This window comes from Vicia villosa, linkage group LG6 (assembly GCF_029867415.1).
Source record: "Vicia villosa cultivar HV-30 ecotype Madison, WI linkage group LG6, Vvil1.0, whole genome shotgun sequence".
Taxonomy (NCBI): domain Eukaryota; kingdom Viridiplantae; phylum Streptophyta; class Magnoliopsida; order Fabales; family Fabaceae; genus Vicia; species Vicia villosa.
Window position 1 is genome coordinate 152,594,800 of NC_081185.1, and position 12,741 is coordinate 152,607,540.

General features: G+C 33.8%; 1 long non-coding RNA gene across 1 annotated transcript; it reads right to left on the bottom strand.

Moving 5' to 3' along the window:
- Nucleotides 1-9,274: 9,274 nt before the first annotated feature.
- LOC131610545 (uncharacterized) lies at nt 9,275-11,511 on the bottom strand. The gene is made up of 2 exons (XR_009286525.1): nt 10,962-11,511; nt 9,275-9,859 (listed from the first exon to the last, which is right to left on the bottom strand). It is a non-coding gene; the product is annotated as an uncharacterized LOC131610545 (long non-coding RNA).
- Nucleotides 11,512-12,741: the final 1,230 nt, after the last annotated feature.

Consider the following 12,741-nt stretch of genomic DNA (forward strand, 5'->3'; position numbering starts at 1 on the left):
GCAAAATGACCGAACCAAAGTACCCAAGGGCGAAGCGAGATCAATCATTGATCCCGAAAATTATCTTTATAAGTACGGCATATAGAAAAAAGTCGCAAAAGAGCCCTAAGGAAGGTTTCTAAGATTTATACTCAACACATAGTTGGAACACCTTCATGAAAGCCCTCGCTCTGGGATGAAGCTACGAGGGGGAAACCTTCAGATGGTCCATGACAGCCTCCTCAAAATCAGAGAAGGGCAAGCATATCCCTAACCCAGCGAGGAGGCATTCATACAGAGGAACCAGACAACCCTAAAAAAAGCTCCATATCCTCTTATCTAGGCCTACTAAGAGAGTCGACTAATCTGAGGGATTGCCAACAGTGATGTCGGCTTTGGTTACAACTTCGACAATGTTCAAAATAGAAGTAGTTCCAACTATTTCAGTGGCTACCCAATGATATTTATTGGCATTAGCTAGCTCAATTAGTCGAAGACCCTTACGGGCTAGTACATCAACTCTATGATGATCATCAAAGGTGGCCTATGATACAACATCCGACTTCCCCTAAAACTCCAAATGACGAGCGATTTCAGCATCTCTAGGTTTGAGACCATACACTCCCCTGTATGTTTTGACAAAGTACCGACATTTTCCCTCCTTCGACAGATAACTTCTATTTCTTCCTTAGTTAAGTAAGGAGAAGGCATCAGTTTCTCGACAAGTTTTCACCCCTGGCAGACTTTGTTGAGAATCTATGAAGAATCCTTAGAATGAGGATTGTCTGAAAGGGATTCTCCAAATGACCCTTCCATATCTGAATCATCACTCAAGAGGATGACTTCCAACTTAAAACTCCCACTTACAGAAGGGAACAAATTCGAGTCAGACTCCATTACCCTTTCTGAATATGAAGAAACATTACCCTCTAAATTATTCTCAATGGTAATTGGGTTATCGTTGATAGTAGCAAAAATACAGTAAAATACTAGAATGAAAAGCTAAAAGGAATAAAGGTACCTCAAAATGTAAGGTTTAGTGTGATAAATCAAGGAGAGCACCGAAGAGTTAAAGCTTTAAAGCTTTGAAATTTTCAATGTGTAATGACGGATACTCCTGAAGAAAATGCTCTTAGAGAAAAGGTAAAGACTTAAATAGATAAGGGAAACTTAGTCTACACGATAGTGAAAAAGTTTCACCATACTCTCTTTCTATCCTTATATAGGCAAAAGAAATCGAGCGAATCAGACTGAAAGCAAGAAGCAGGTGTTGATCAATGGTCAGATTTCATCTTGAGAACTCACTCATACTCAAGTTTATTCGAGTGCATAGTAAGTTACGTCACGCCAACCATACATTTTCAGGTCACACTTCAAGAGGAAAACGACAAAACATTTCATTAATGGGACTGCATTTAATGCTCACATTCTCCACTACTCTTTGGTAAAACCAAAACATCACATGTCAACCGACACTTGGGAAACCATTCTCAAGGGTAGGCGACAACTACTAAAAGACTCCCCCAACATTTCAAGTGTCTAGAGAGTCTTAGGGGCAACAGTTCTGTGCTGGTCAAAGGCCATAGACCCACCGCTCTCCATCGATCAAAAGCCCAATAACACAAGACCCGTTATCCAACCTGTTCCGTCAGGACCAATTTATAAATACCTTCATGAAGGGTTTTCAGGTACACAATCTCTAATCCTCACTTTCACTACCACTATTTTGAACCCTAAACTTACTTGGGTGTTGGAGTGCTAACTATGGAGGTACCCGTCCCCCTTTGATTTTTCGTATCAGAGAACAATGATGCCGAATCAAGATCAACGCCTCTGGTTCAAAAAGCATCGTGATTGCAACCTTCAATCCATGGTGTCGCATCATTGTAGTGCTCGGGAAACATTGCTCCACTGCGATCTCCCCAATTATGTCCATTTCCGATTCTGCAATGGAACAATTTTCATAGGTGTTCCCGTATTTTTAGTTATTTGACTACTCTCCTCTTGATCTATTGTCCTTACTACATAATCTTTAAGTCTTCTCTCTATATTATCAAACCACATAATTTTTAATTTTCACAACCTTTTCTACTATAGGTACTACCCAACACTCTTTAATATTGCAATTTATATATTATCTCGTCTAGTATAACCACACATCCAACATAACATCCTCTTCTCTGCTACACTTATTTTTCTGTGTTGGTTATTTATCGCCCGACATCCTGTCCCGTATAATGTCGATGGTTTTATAGTTGTCCAAAAAAATTCCTCTTCAGTTTGAAAGGTATTTTCGTGTCATATAAAACCCCTTAGTCCTTCTATAGATCTTTTGGAATATTGATCCATGATATTTAAAATATGTCATTTATGGTATGATATGATCTCTAATTTGCACCTATAGGTTAGAAAAACTTATTTTTCTAAATTTACATTCCATATACTTTATCTTACTTTTTCTTCGGAAAAATTCAAACCCTTCCAAGGCTCATTTACAACCTCTCATTCAAATCCTTTCCGAAATCTCCAAATAGAACTATATCAAATGTAAAATGCAAACATCTCAATGCTAGTTCTTGGATGTGTTTTGTGAGTACATCCAAGACTAAAGTAAAAAGGTAAGGACTTAGGGTTGAACATTGGTATCATCCTATTGTCATGGGAAAAATCAATCGTCTGTCCACCTTAGGTCCTCACAATAGTCGAGACCCCCTTATACATTGGTGGTTAAACACTACAAAAGGGGAGGTTGAATAAACTTTCCCTTTTTTAAAGTTCAAAATATAGTTCTTTAGCGGAAGTGGAATTGATAAAAACTTTTGAAAATATTTTTGCAATTGAAAGTATTATATTTAATGATTAAAAATTACCAGACAATGATGATGAGTCATAGCAATTTTCCTATTAATCTAACTATATTCCAATTAAGGGACTTAAATATCTTTATGCCAAGTTCTTAAATAATCTACTTTTACAATTTGTACAAAATAATCACCAAAAGGATGAATTTGTAGGCTAGTTCTAGTCACATATAAACTTATCAATTAAATCACAATTAACGAAAGGTAAAGCATAAATCATACAAAACAACAAAGCAAATAAATCTACAACATGCAAGATCTAATACACAAAATAAATAAGAGAGAGAGGGGGGGAGGGAGAGAGGGGGAGAGAGAGAGAGATTGAGAGAGAGAGAGAGAGACTCGATGCATCATGATTTATACTTGCTCAATTTGTTTGCCCGTGTTTGACATCTAATTTAATCATTGATGGGTATCCATCATAATTTTTTTTATACTATTTTAGATTTTGGTTACACAATTGTTTGATATAAGCAAAATATGCTTAACACCTAAGCTAACTATTCTTCTTTCTTGATCTTCTTCAATCTGCACATCTCACTAAACTAGATGATATAATCCATTTCTTAATTCTAACAACGCCACCTTAAATATCTTAAATATTCACTTCAGTAGGAAATTCTCCAAAAACTCTACTCAGAATCCTTTAAGCATATCCTTGAATTAAAGGTGAAAACAAGAAACTCCAAAGCTCCTTTTGGAGAATAATCTTCCTTTTTCTTCTTTGGAAATTCACTTCTAAAATTTCATAACAGATCCTTTTGCTAAAAATATTCAATCACACATTGACAATTTAGACCTCTTCTTGATTCTGAGGAGGATTTTGGACAGAAGCTCTGGCCTCTACATCTACAACAATTTTTGTTCTCAACATTTTTGGAAGTTTCAACAAAAGTAATCATTTTGCTTCTTCCTCTTCTCTGATTCCTTTGGATGAAGTTCTTTTTTGTGTTTTTGTTCTAAGAGGAATTCCGCTTTTATACAGGTTCTTCTGATTCTTCCTCTTCTATGAACTTTGAAAGTCTAAAAGCCAAAAGATTTCACGCATGTCAAGTTTGCTCATTATTGTTTCTTTAATTCTCTATGTTTTCTTCTCTTGGAAGTTGGAAACCTCGAGTCGTTGAATGATTACATATTTGTAGGTTGTTTGGATCCTAATGGAATTGTGTCATTAATGTAATACAAGTTTCAATTCAAAAATGGGTGTATTGTTGTTTCTGGTATGATGTTGTCATACCCCAATTTTCGACCCTAAGATCCTGCATCTCAGGCTCTGTTTACATCACATCAAGACCATGTGCGAGGTTCTCTTGTGCCTCTTTCATTTTGAGCTCACCTACAGGGGAACCATCAAACACCTATGATTTATCTTGTATATATATATATATATATCACACTAACTAAAATACAAAAAAAAATATCTTGTGTCTTCCATTGCTTTGTGTATTGTAGGTGTGGAACCAAGTGCACTCATCTCCTCTCCTAAGCTAGGGTTTCTTATATCTTGTGCTTGGAGCTTGTAGAGAGTTATCAAGACTATGGTCGAGATTTCCTGTTGAGATTATTCCTTTCCATGCTTCAAGGCATTATTCTTCAAAAAAGTATGAGTCATGGCGCAAAAGATGAAGTTGTGGATTCATTGTGATTAAGGCATTATAATCTCTTTAACTAATTGTGTTGACTTGAATTAGAAGATTGAATTGAAGATGAGATTTATTGTTATTGTGAAATATTCATTCAAGTGTGCTATGAACTCAACATTTCCAAATGATCAAGAAACATGATCTCGTGCACATGATCATTCAAGAATAATTCAAGAGAATTCACCTATACGGTTTGTCTTGGATTCAAAGTTGTTAATTCATATCCATTCATAGAAAAACAAAAGTATACATGTTTGTTTTCATTTAAGATTTATAATTTTAATCTAAATTCAATTTAATTTTTGAGTTTAATTTTCATTAAAATTAAAAATCAATTTTATATTTTATCATGTTTTTGTATTATTTTTAATCAAGGTGCAATTAACAAGGAAGGGAGGTCCAATTTCCATTTAAGAATCAATGGCCCATTTTTAGTTCAAACCATTTCGCCCATTAGTCAAGCCACTCTTTCCATGATAAGCCAAGTATGAAGCTGGGACCACACTAGCAAAGAGGTTCACGATTTCTGTTCACAATTTCTAGCAAACCATTTCATCCAAAATTAAAACCATATTTCATTACAAGTTGGTAACAGATTTCATCAAAATAAAATCTCACCCTTCATTCAAACACTATCAATGGACACAATTCCTCCAATCAAGTTCACACGGATTCCTCTCCAAAATTTGTAACAAACTTCTCCAAAATTCTCTTATTTTCCCACCAATTCTTTCACCAAAATTCCAAACTCTTGGCTATAAATACAGTTGCATTCACACTGAAAAGGGGGAAAAAAACTACTGTTATGCTTCCCAAACTAATTATAAATATTTGACATCATTGCCAAAGACAATATGTAAATAAGAGATCTGAGCTTTTCAAATGTAATTAGGGATTCCAATTTGCAGGATAAACAATTAAAATGAAGCACTCTACATGAAATCAAAACCACGACAAGACAACCAATCTTCATCTTCTTCTTCACTTAAAATCGAAAATGGGCTAGTAAACTGAAAAATCAGAAACCTATTTTTGACAAGAAACATTGAAGGATTATTGTTTAGTTATGAAGTTACCAAAATCTTGCTTAGAATCGTAAACAACATAAAGGCAACAACAATACGATTACAAAAAAAACCATGGTAAACAATCTTAAAAAAATCATCATTTTCAGTGATAAACAACAACACAACAATACACGAATCCATGATAAAACGACAACACCACAACATATCATTTTATCGGCAAAACAAAAGTTCAAGCTTAAAGGAATCGATTTCTTACATGAGTGAAGATGAGTTGAATGGGTTGAAGATGAAGATGCCGATAACCAGACGAGAGAGAAATCTGATTTTGGAGAGAGAATGAGACGATAAGGAAGATAAAATAAAGAAAAAGAAGAAGAAGAAGAAGAAGAGAGAGTCAACGAAAGAGAGAAGAAAGAAGAGCAAGAGAGAGTACCAGAAGAGAGACGAAAGGAAGAGGAAGAAAGAGAACGTGATGGTTTTTCAAAATAGAAGCAATTAGGGTTGATAGTAGAAGGAAAAGAAAAGGAAGATTGTTAAGACATCCATGTGGCTGAATTTGGTATCAGAAGGACAATATGGTATTTTCCAAAGCATATGATTTTCTTATATTGTAAATTTTATATACAAAATTTATTAAATATTATTAAAAATTATGAGAAATAGTGTTAAAGACAATGAGATGTCTTTTAGTACAATTTCAATAAAACAACAACTAGTAACATACTCGTGTGTCCGCACGAGTATACAAAAAATAGTGTAGCATTATCTAAATAATATGAATAGCATGAATAAAAGTAAATAACAAAAATATTTTTATTTTTTAATAGTATCTTTTAATTAATATAATTATATAAACATTTTTTAACTTTATATATTTATGATCATAAATTGATAAAATGAATCGGACCTATCAATGATTATTTTTAAAAAAATTTAATAATTCTAACGAATCGGACCTGTCAATCCAAACCGTTTAACCCTCTATTTTTTCCGAGAGGGTTTTGTTTTGTCTATGTATGTTTTTTTTGTTAAAACTTTATTTTTACTTAGAATAGAAATTTAGCAGTGCATTAAGAACAGGGCAAGTCCACTAATTTTTTTCTTTATTAATAAAAAGTTGAAATTTGAGTACTCATATCTAGTGTGGCAATTGGAAATTTTGTTTTCGTGTTGTTTCGCGTACAGTGGCAGTGGTCGTAAGTTGTTAGCGAAAATCAATAATTTATGAGATAGAAATTAAAAATTAAAAAGTAATAAAATAGTAAACTTTTTATTATTGTTTAGTAGTAAAATACTACAATTGTTATATATTTTATGAATAATGCTAAATGTTACGACAGTATTTTTCGTGGAAACCACACGACCGTGTATTCAACCATTCAGTTGTTTTATATTTTTTTCATTTATTGTAATTAATATTTGATTTAAAATAATAAATATTTAGTCAATAGAAAGGATGTAAAGCTACATACATATTCGTTGCTTTCGTTGATGAAATATTTCGCACACTATAGCATCACTCATATTTTATTGTTTAATGACTTTTAAAGGTATTTATTATTGTTTGGGAGGTAACGATATATGGAATCAAACTTCAATTATCAACTAGGTATAAAAGTTTATAAATAATGTAGTAAATGAAATTGTAAATAAAATAGTAAATTATTTATAAAAGATTATAAATAAAGTAGTAAATCAAACTAAAAAAATTATAAATAAAATACAATCTTTGATCTCTACTTTTATTATACTTATCTCGAATTTGAACTAACTTGGGCGTTGGAGAGCTAATCATACATGTCTATTCCGCGTCGCCGTAATGGAGATCGGAGCCACCATTCAAGATCATCAGTTATCTAACTGTATATATTTCTGGTTCTCGGGCGAAACTATGTCTAAAAGGGTCTATTCATCACGTCCTTTTACTTTAACCCGCCTCCATTCAAGTTCTTCTCTTTATCAAAACCTTATCTAATGTTGATTAGGGTGCAGACCCCTGATGACATGAAGTCTACTTTAGGGTCTTGATTCTTCATAAGCCCTAATCTCATTTCTTGGTGGTCCAAGAAAAAACCTTAAAGGAAAGGTTTAGCATCGAGGCTAAATATGGAAGCTTGGAAAGTTCAGTTTCAGAAGTTCTATGGATTAAATCTCTTCTAGAAGTTCCATGGGTGCTTACAAATTTGCCCCTCTGCTTCCGTAGATGTACATCCGGACGCATTATTTTTTACATTTGCGTGAAAACCTTCTGTAGATGCATATACGGAACACTTTCGTATGTCTATCTACGGAATATACCAGATTCAGAATACCAGAAAAACAACATTTGCAACGATAAAAACAACATTCATAGATTGAAATCGGCATTACATATATAATTTCAACAACAAATTAAACATTACACTTCAATATCCCGGTGGACGCTTGCACATCTCTAAGATTTGCTCAACCGTTCCTTGTACCTTAGCACATCTCTAAGATTTGCTCAACCGTTCCTTGCACATCTCTTAGAAACCTAGTGAAACAACTGGATCGAAATCATCAAAATGAAATCAATGAAGTCGCCATCGATTGTTTATTTATCCCAAAAATGGGAAAGGAAAACATCGAGTAAAAACCTAAAGGGAAACAAAGAAAGGTCTTACGACCCAGAGAACCAGGTAAGGGTGTCGGTTACGCAAGGAGAAGGGGTTAGCACTCTTCACGTCCGTCGTACTCGACGGGATCCGCTCTTGTTAGTCTAAATCTAAGGGTGTTATCTAAAAATCTAAACCTAAAAGCTAAAGGGAAACGCACGAAGAAAGAAGAGAAAAGAAACGCGGGGAAAAGAAAAGAAATATATACAAGATTGTGCTCGTTTAGGCCCCGCGACCTAATGCCTACGTATCCCGATTAAGGAATCAGAGCAGCCGTAGTTCGGCCCAAAACATTTTGTGTGTGTGATGTTAAACGTTGTATTCCACTGCTGCTCGACCTTTGGAGACTTATACAATTGTTGTGGAACGGAGTTAACATGTGCATAAAAAGAAAATAAAAGAAAATCGAACAAAGCATTTTGAAAGAAAAATAAAATATAAAAGATGAATATATACAAAAATAAGTAGCTAAAAAGGAAAATAGACAAGTTAAAATATTTTGGTGATTTTTTTATATGAAAATAAAAATAAAGCCTAAATTTAAAATAAAAGCATGTTTTTGTATTTTTGTGATATCATATATATGTTTTGAAAGTTAACAAATATCAAAATAAAAAATTAAAATGAAAACAAAATACAAAATAAAATAGAAATGGGCTTAAACAAAATAGAAGAGGGGTGTAATATGAATGGGGCGCTGGGCTTGTAATTGCAAGGCCCAGGTAGATACAATCTATCCAGCCAGGGGGTTCACAAATCGTAGCAGGGTGTAAGAAGGAAAACGTGTTTGGGCTTAGATCCATGAGCCCAAAGAAGAATAAGAAAACCCTAGCAACTAAACAGATCCGCCCCTTGTCATCTTCATTCGGTCCTCCCCTGTTTCAAACTTTCTCTCAACGTTAAACTCTCCATCTCCTCTCATAATCTCTCTGTTATGAACATAACAAAAATCCTAGAAAATTTCTCAATACTTTCCTCTCTCGGTTTCACTCTCTCAGCTCTCGGTCTAAACTCTCTCCCGCTGAACTTATTCATACGAAATCACAACAATAAAACTCTCTCCTCACTGCTAATCTTCATCGATTCCGACAACAGAATACACAACACAATTCAACACCAAAATCACGGCATATAAATCCACACGATACATTCAAAATGCAAACAGAGATAAGATTCAAGCATTACAAGCAAAACACGGTTCAACCATGGCAGCAAAACATACATGGTAATCAAAAAAGAAACTCCAAAGCTCCTTTTGGAGAAAAATCTTCCTTTTTCTTCTTTGGAAATTCACTTCTAAAATTTCATAACAGATCCTCTTGCTAAAAATATTCAATCACACATTGACAATTTAGACCTCTTCTTGATTCTGAGGAGGATTTTGGACAGAAGCTCTGGCCTCTACATCTACAACAATTTTTGTTCTCAACATTTTTGGAAGTTTCAACAAAAGTAATCATTTTGCTTCTTCCTCTTCTCTGATTCCTTTGGATGAAGTTCTTTTTTGTGTTTTTGTTCTAAGAGGAATTCCGCTTTTATACAGGTTCTTCTGATTCTTCCTCTTCTATGAACTTTGAAAGTCTAAAAGCCAAAAGATTTCACGCATGTCAAGTTTGCTCATTATTGTTTCTTTAATTCTCTATGTTTTCTTCTCTTGGAAGTTGGAAAGCTCGAGTCGTTGAATGATTACATATTTGTAGGTTGTTTGGATCCTAATGGAATTGTGTCATTAATGTAATACAAGTTTCAATTCAAAAATGGGTGTATTGTTGTTTCTGGTATGATGTTGTCATACCCCAATTTTTGACCCTAAGATCCTGCATCTCAGGCTCTGTTTACATTAGGGGTGCTCGCGGTGCGGTTTGGACGGTTTTAGCTTAAAAAATCATCCGAACCGCAAGAGAAAAAAGCATGCGGTTCGGTTTGGTTCGGTTGGCTTTTAAAAAAAAACCAAACCAAACCAAACCAATGCGGTTTGGATTGGTTCGGTTGGTTCGGTTTTTTAAAAAATACAAACTTTTATTTTATATAATCTAGTAAGTTGTAATTTTTATACCTCTTCATAATCAAAGCTTACACAATAAAATCTTACTAAGCCACAACAACAACAGTAGGCGGGCATTCAATATGTTCTTAAACAACACAATAAAATCTTACAACAAACCAAAAATTACATAATAAAGTCTTATAAAGTCTTACAAAGTCACAAAACCAAGCAATTTTGTTAAAGTTTCAACATGTAGACAAAACTGTAAATTAATACATGTTACACAAAAAACACTAACAGCCAACATATTTCCAAGATAGCCCAATATGCCTAGTTTCTATTTATTCTTACTAACAGCCAACATAATTGTCACACAATTAGTGAATAAAACAAAACTGACAGATTTTAAACCATAAAAAGCTAGCATTTTCATGGAACAAAGTCATATACGTGTTATATGATTATCTTAGTCCACACATGGTTGCTAAACTACCATAAAAAACTTATGACTAGGCTTATCTTTGAAATATGATTACATTTTATCAACATGTCATAAACGTTAGTGTTTTTCAAACAAAAATGCTTCAACCATTTCAACCATTACTCTTTGAAATATGCTTCAACCATTTCAAACAACACAAGCACTGTTAGTGTTTTTCAAACAAAAATGGTGCAGAATTTTCAAAGTCTAAAAGATAATAAAAAATACATAATCAGAAACAGAAAAATAATCGAAAACGAAAGATAATAGAAAGATAATCGAAGTTGAAAGATAACCGAAACCAAAAGTTAATCGAAACCGAAAGATAATAGAAATTGTAAATAACCTTCAGTGTTTCGATTTGGAACTGAAGATAATAGAAACCGAGGTCACGAACTTTTGGTTTTGAAACGCTAAACTTTTGGAACGATTGTTGTGCTTGCTTCGTGTTTGTTGTTTGTTGTTGCGATTTGGACTGAAGCTGAGGTCACGAACGATTGTTGCTGCGAATTGCGATTTGGACTGAAGCTGAAGGTTGTTTTGTGTTGCTTCGTGTTTGCTGTTTGTTGTAGAAGTGGAACGATGGAAACCTAGGGTAAGATTGTAAGTTGCACAATGGGCCGGTTTTGGAAATTGGGCCTTGAAGTGTAACTTTGTAAGCAATGGGCTGTAGTTATTTTCTAGGTAAATATATAATTAAAGGTAAAAAAAGTTAAAAATATGGGGTATTATATAAGTTCAGCGGTTTGGTTTGGTTTGGGCCGGTTTCAACATGTAAACCGCAAACCGAACCGAACCGCACGGTTCTGCCACAAAATGACCCAAACTCATCCGAAAAAAATGCGGTTTTTGCGGTTTTCGGTCTGGTTTGGTTCGATTTGCGGTTTTTTATTGGGTTGGTTTGGTTTTGATCACCCCTAGTTTACATCACATCAAGACCATGTGCGAGGTTCTCTTGTGCCTCTTTCATTTTGAGCTCACCTACAGGGGAACCATCAAACACCCATGATTTATCTTATATATATATATATATATATATATATATATATATATATATATATATATATATATATATATATATATATATATATATATATATATATATATATATATATATCACACTAACCAAAATACAAAAAAAAATATCTTGTGTCTTCCATTGCTTTGTGTATTGTAGGTGTGGAACCAAGTGCACTCATCTCCTCTCCTAAGCTAGGGTTTCTTATATCTTGTGCTTGGAGCTTGTAGAGAGTTATCAAGACTATGGTCTAGATTTCCTGTTGAGATTATTCCTTTCCATGCTTCAAGGCATTATTCTTCAAAAAAGTATGAGTCATGGCGCAAAAGATGAAGTTGTGGATTCATTGTGATTAAGGCATTATAATCTCTTCAACTAATTGTTGACTTGAATTAGAAGATTGAATTGAAGATGAGATTTATTGTTATTGTGAAATATTCATTCAAGTGTGCTATGAACTCAACATTTCCAAATGATCAAGAAACATGATCTCGTGCACATGATCATTCAAGAATAATTCAAGAGAATTCACCTATACGGTTTGTCTTGGATTCAAAGTTGTTAATTCATATCCATTCATAGAAAAACAAAAGTATACATGTTTGTTTTCATTTAAGATTTATAATTTTAATCTAAATTCAATTTAATTTTTGAGTTTAATTTTCATTAAAATTAAAAATCAATTTTATATTTTATCATGTTTTTGTATTATTTTTAATCAAGGTGCAATTAACAAGGAAGGGAGGTCCAATTTCCATTTAAGAATCAATGGCCCATTTTTAGTTCAAACCATTTCGCCCATTAGTCAAGCCACTCTTTCCATGATAAGCCAAGTATGAAGCTGGGACCACACTAGCAAAGAGGTTCACGATTTCTGTTCACAATTTCTAGCAAACCATTTCATCCAAAATTAAAACCATATTTCATTACAAGTTGGTAACAGATTTCATCAAAATAAAATCTCACCCTTCATTCAAACACTATCAATGGACACAATTCCTCCAATCAAGTTCACACGGATTCCTCTCCAAAATTTGTAACAAACTTCTCCAAAATTCTCTTATTTTCCCACCAATTCTTTCACCAAAATTCCAAACTCTTGGCTATA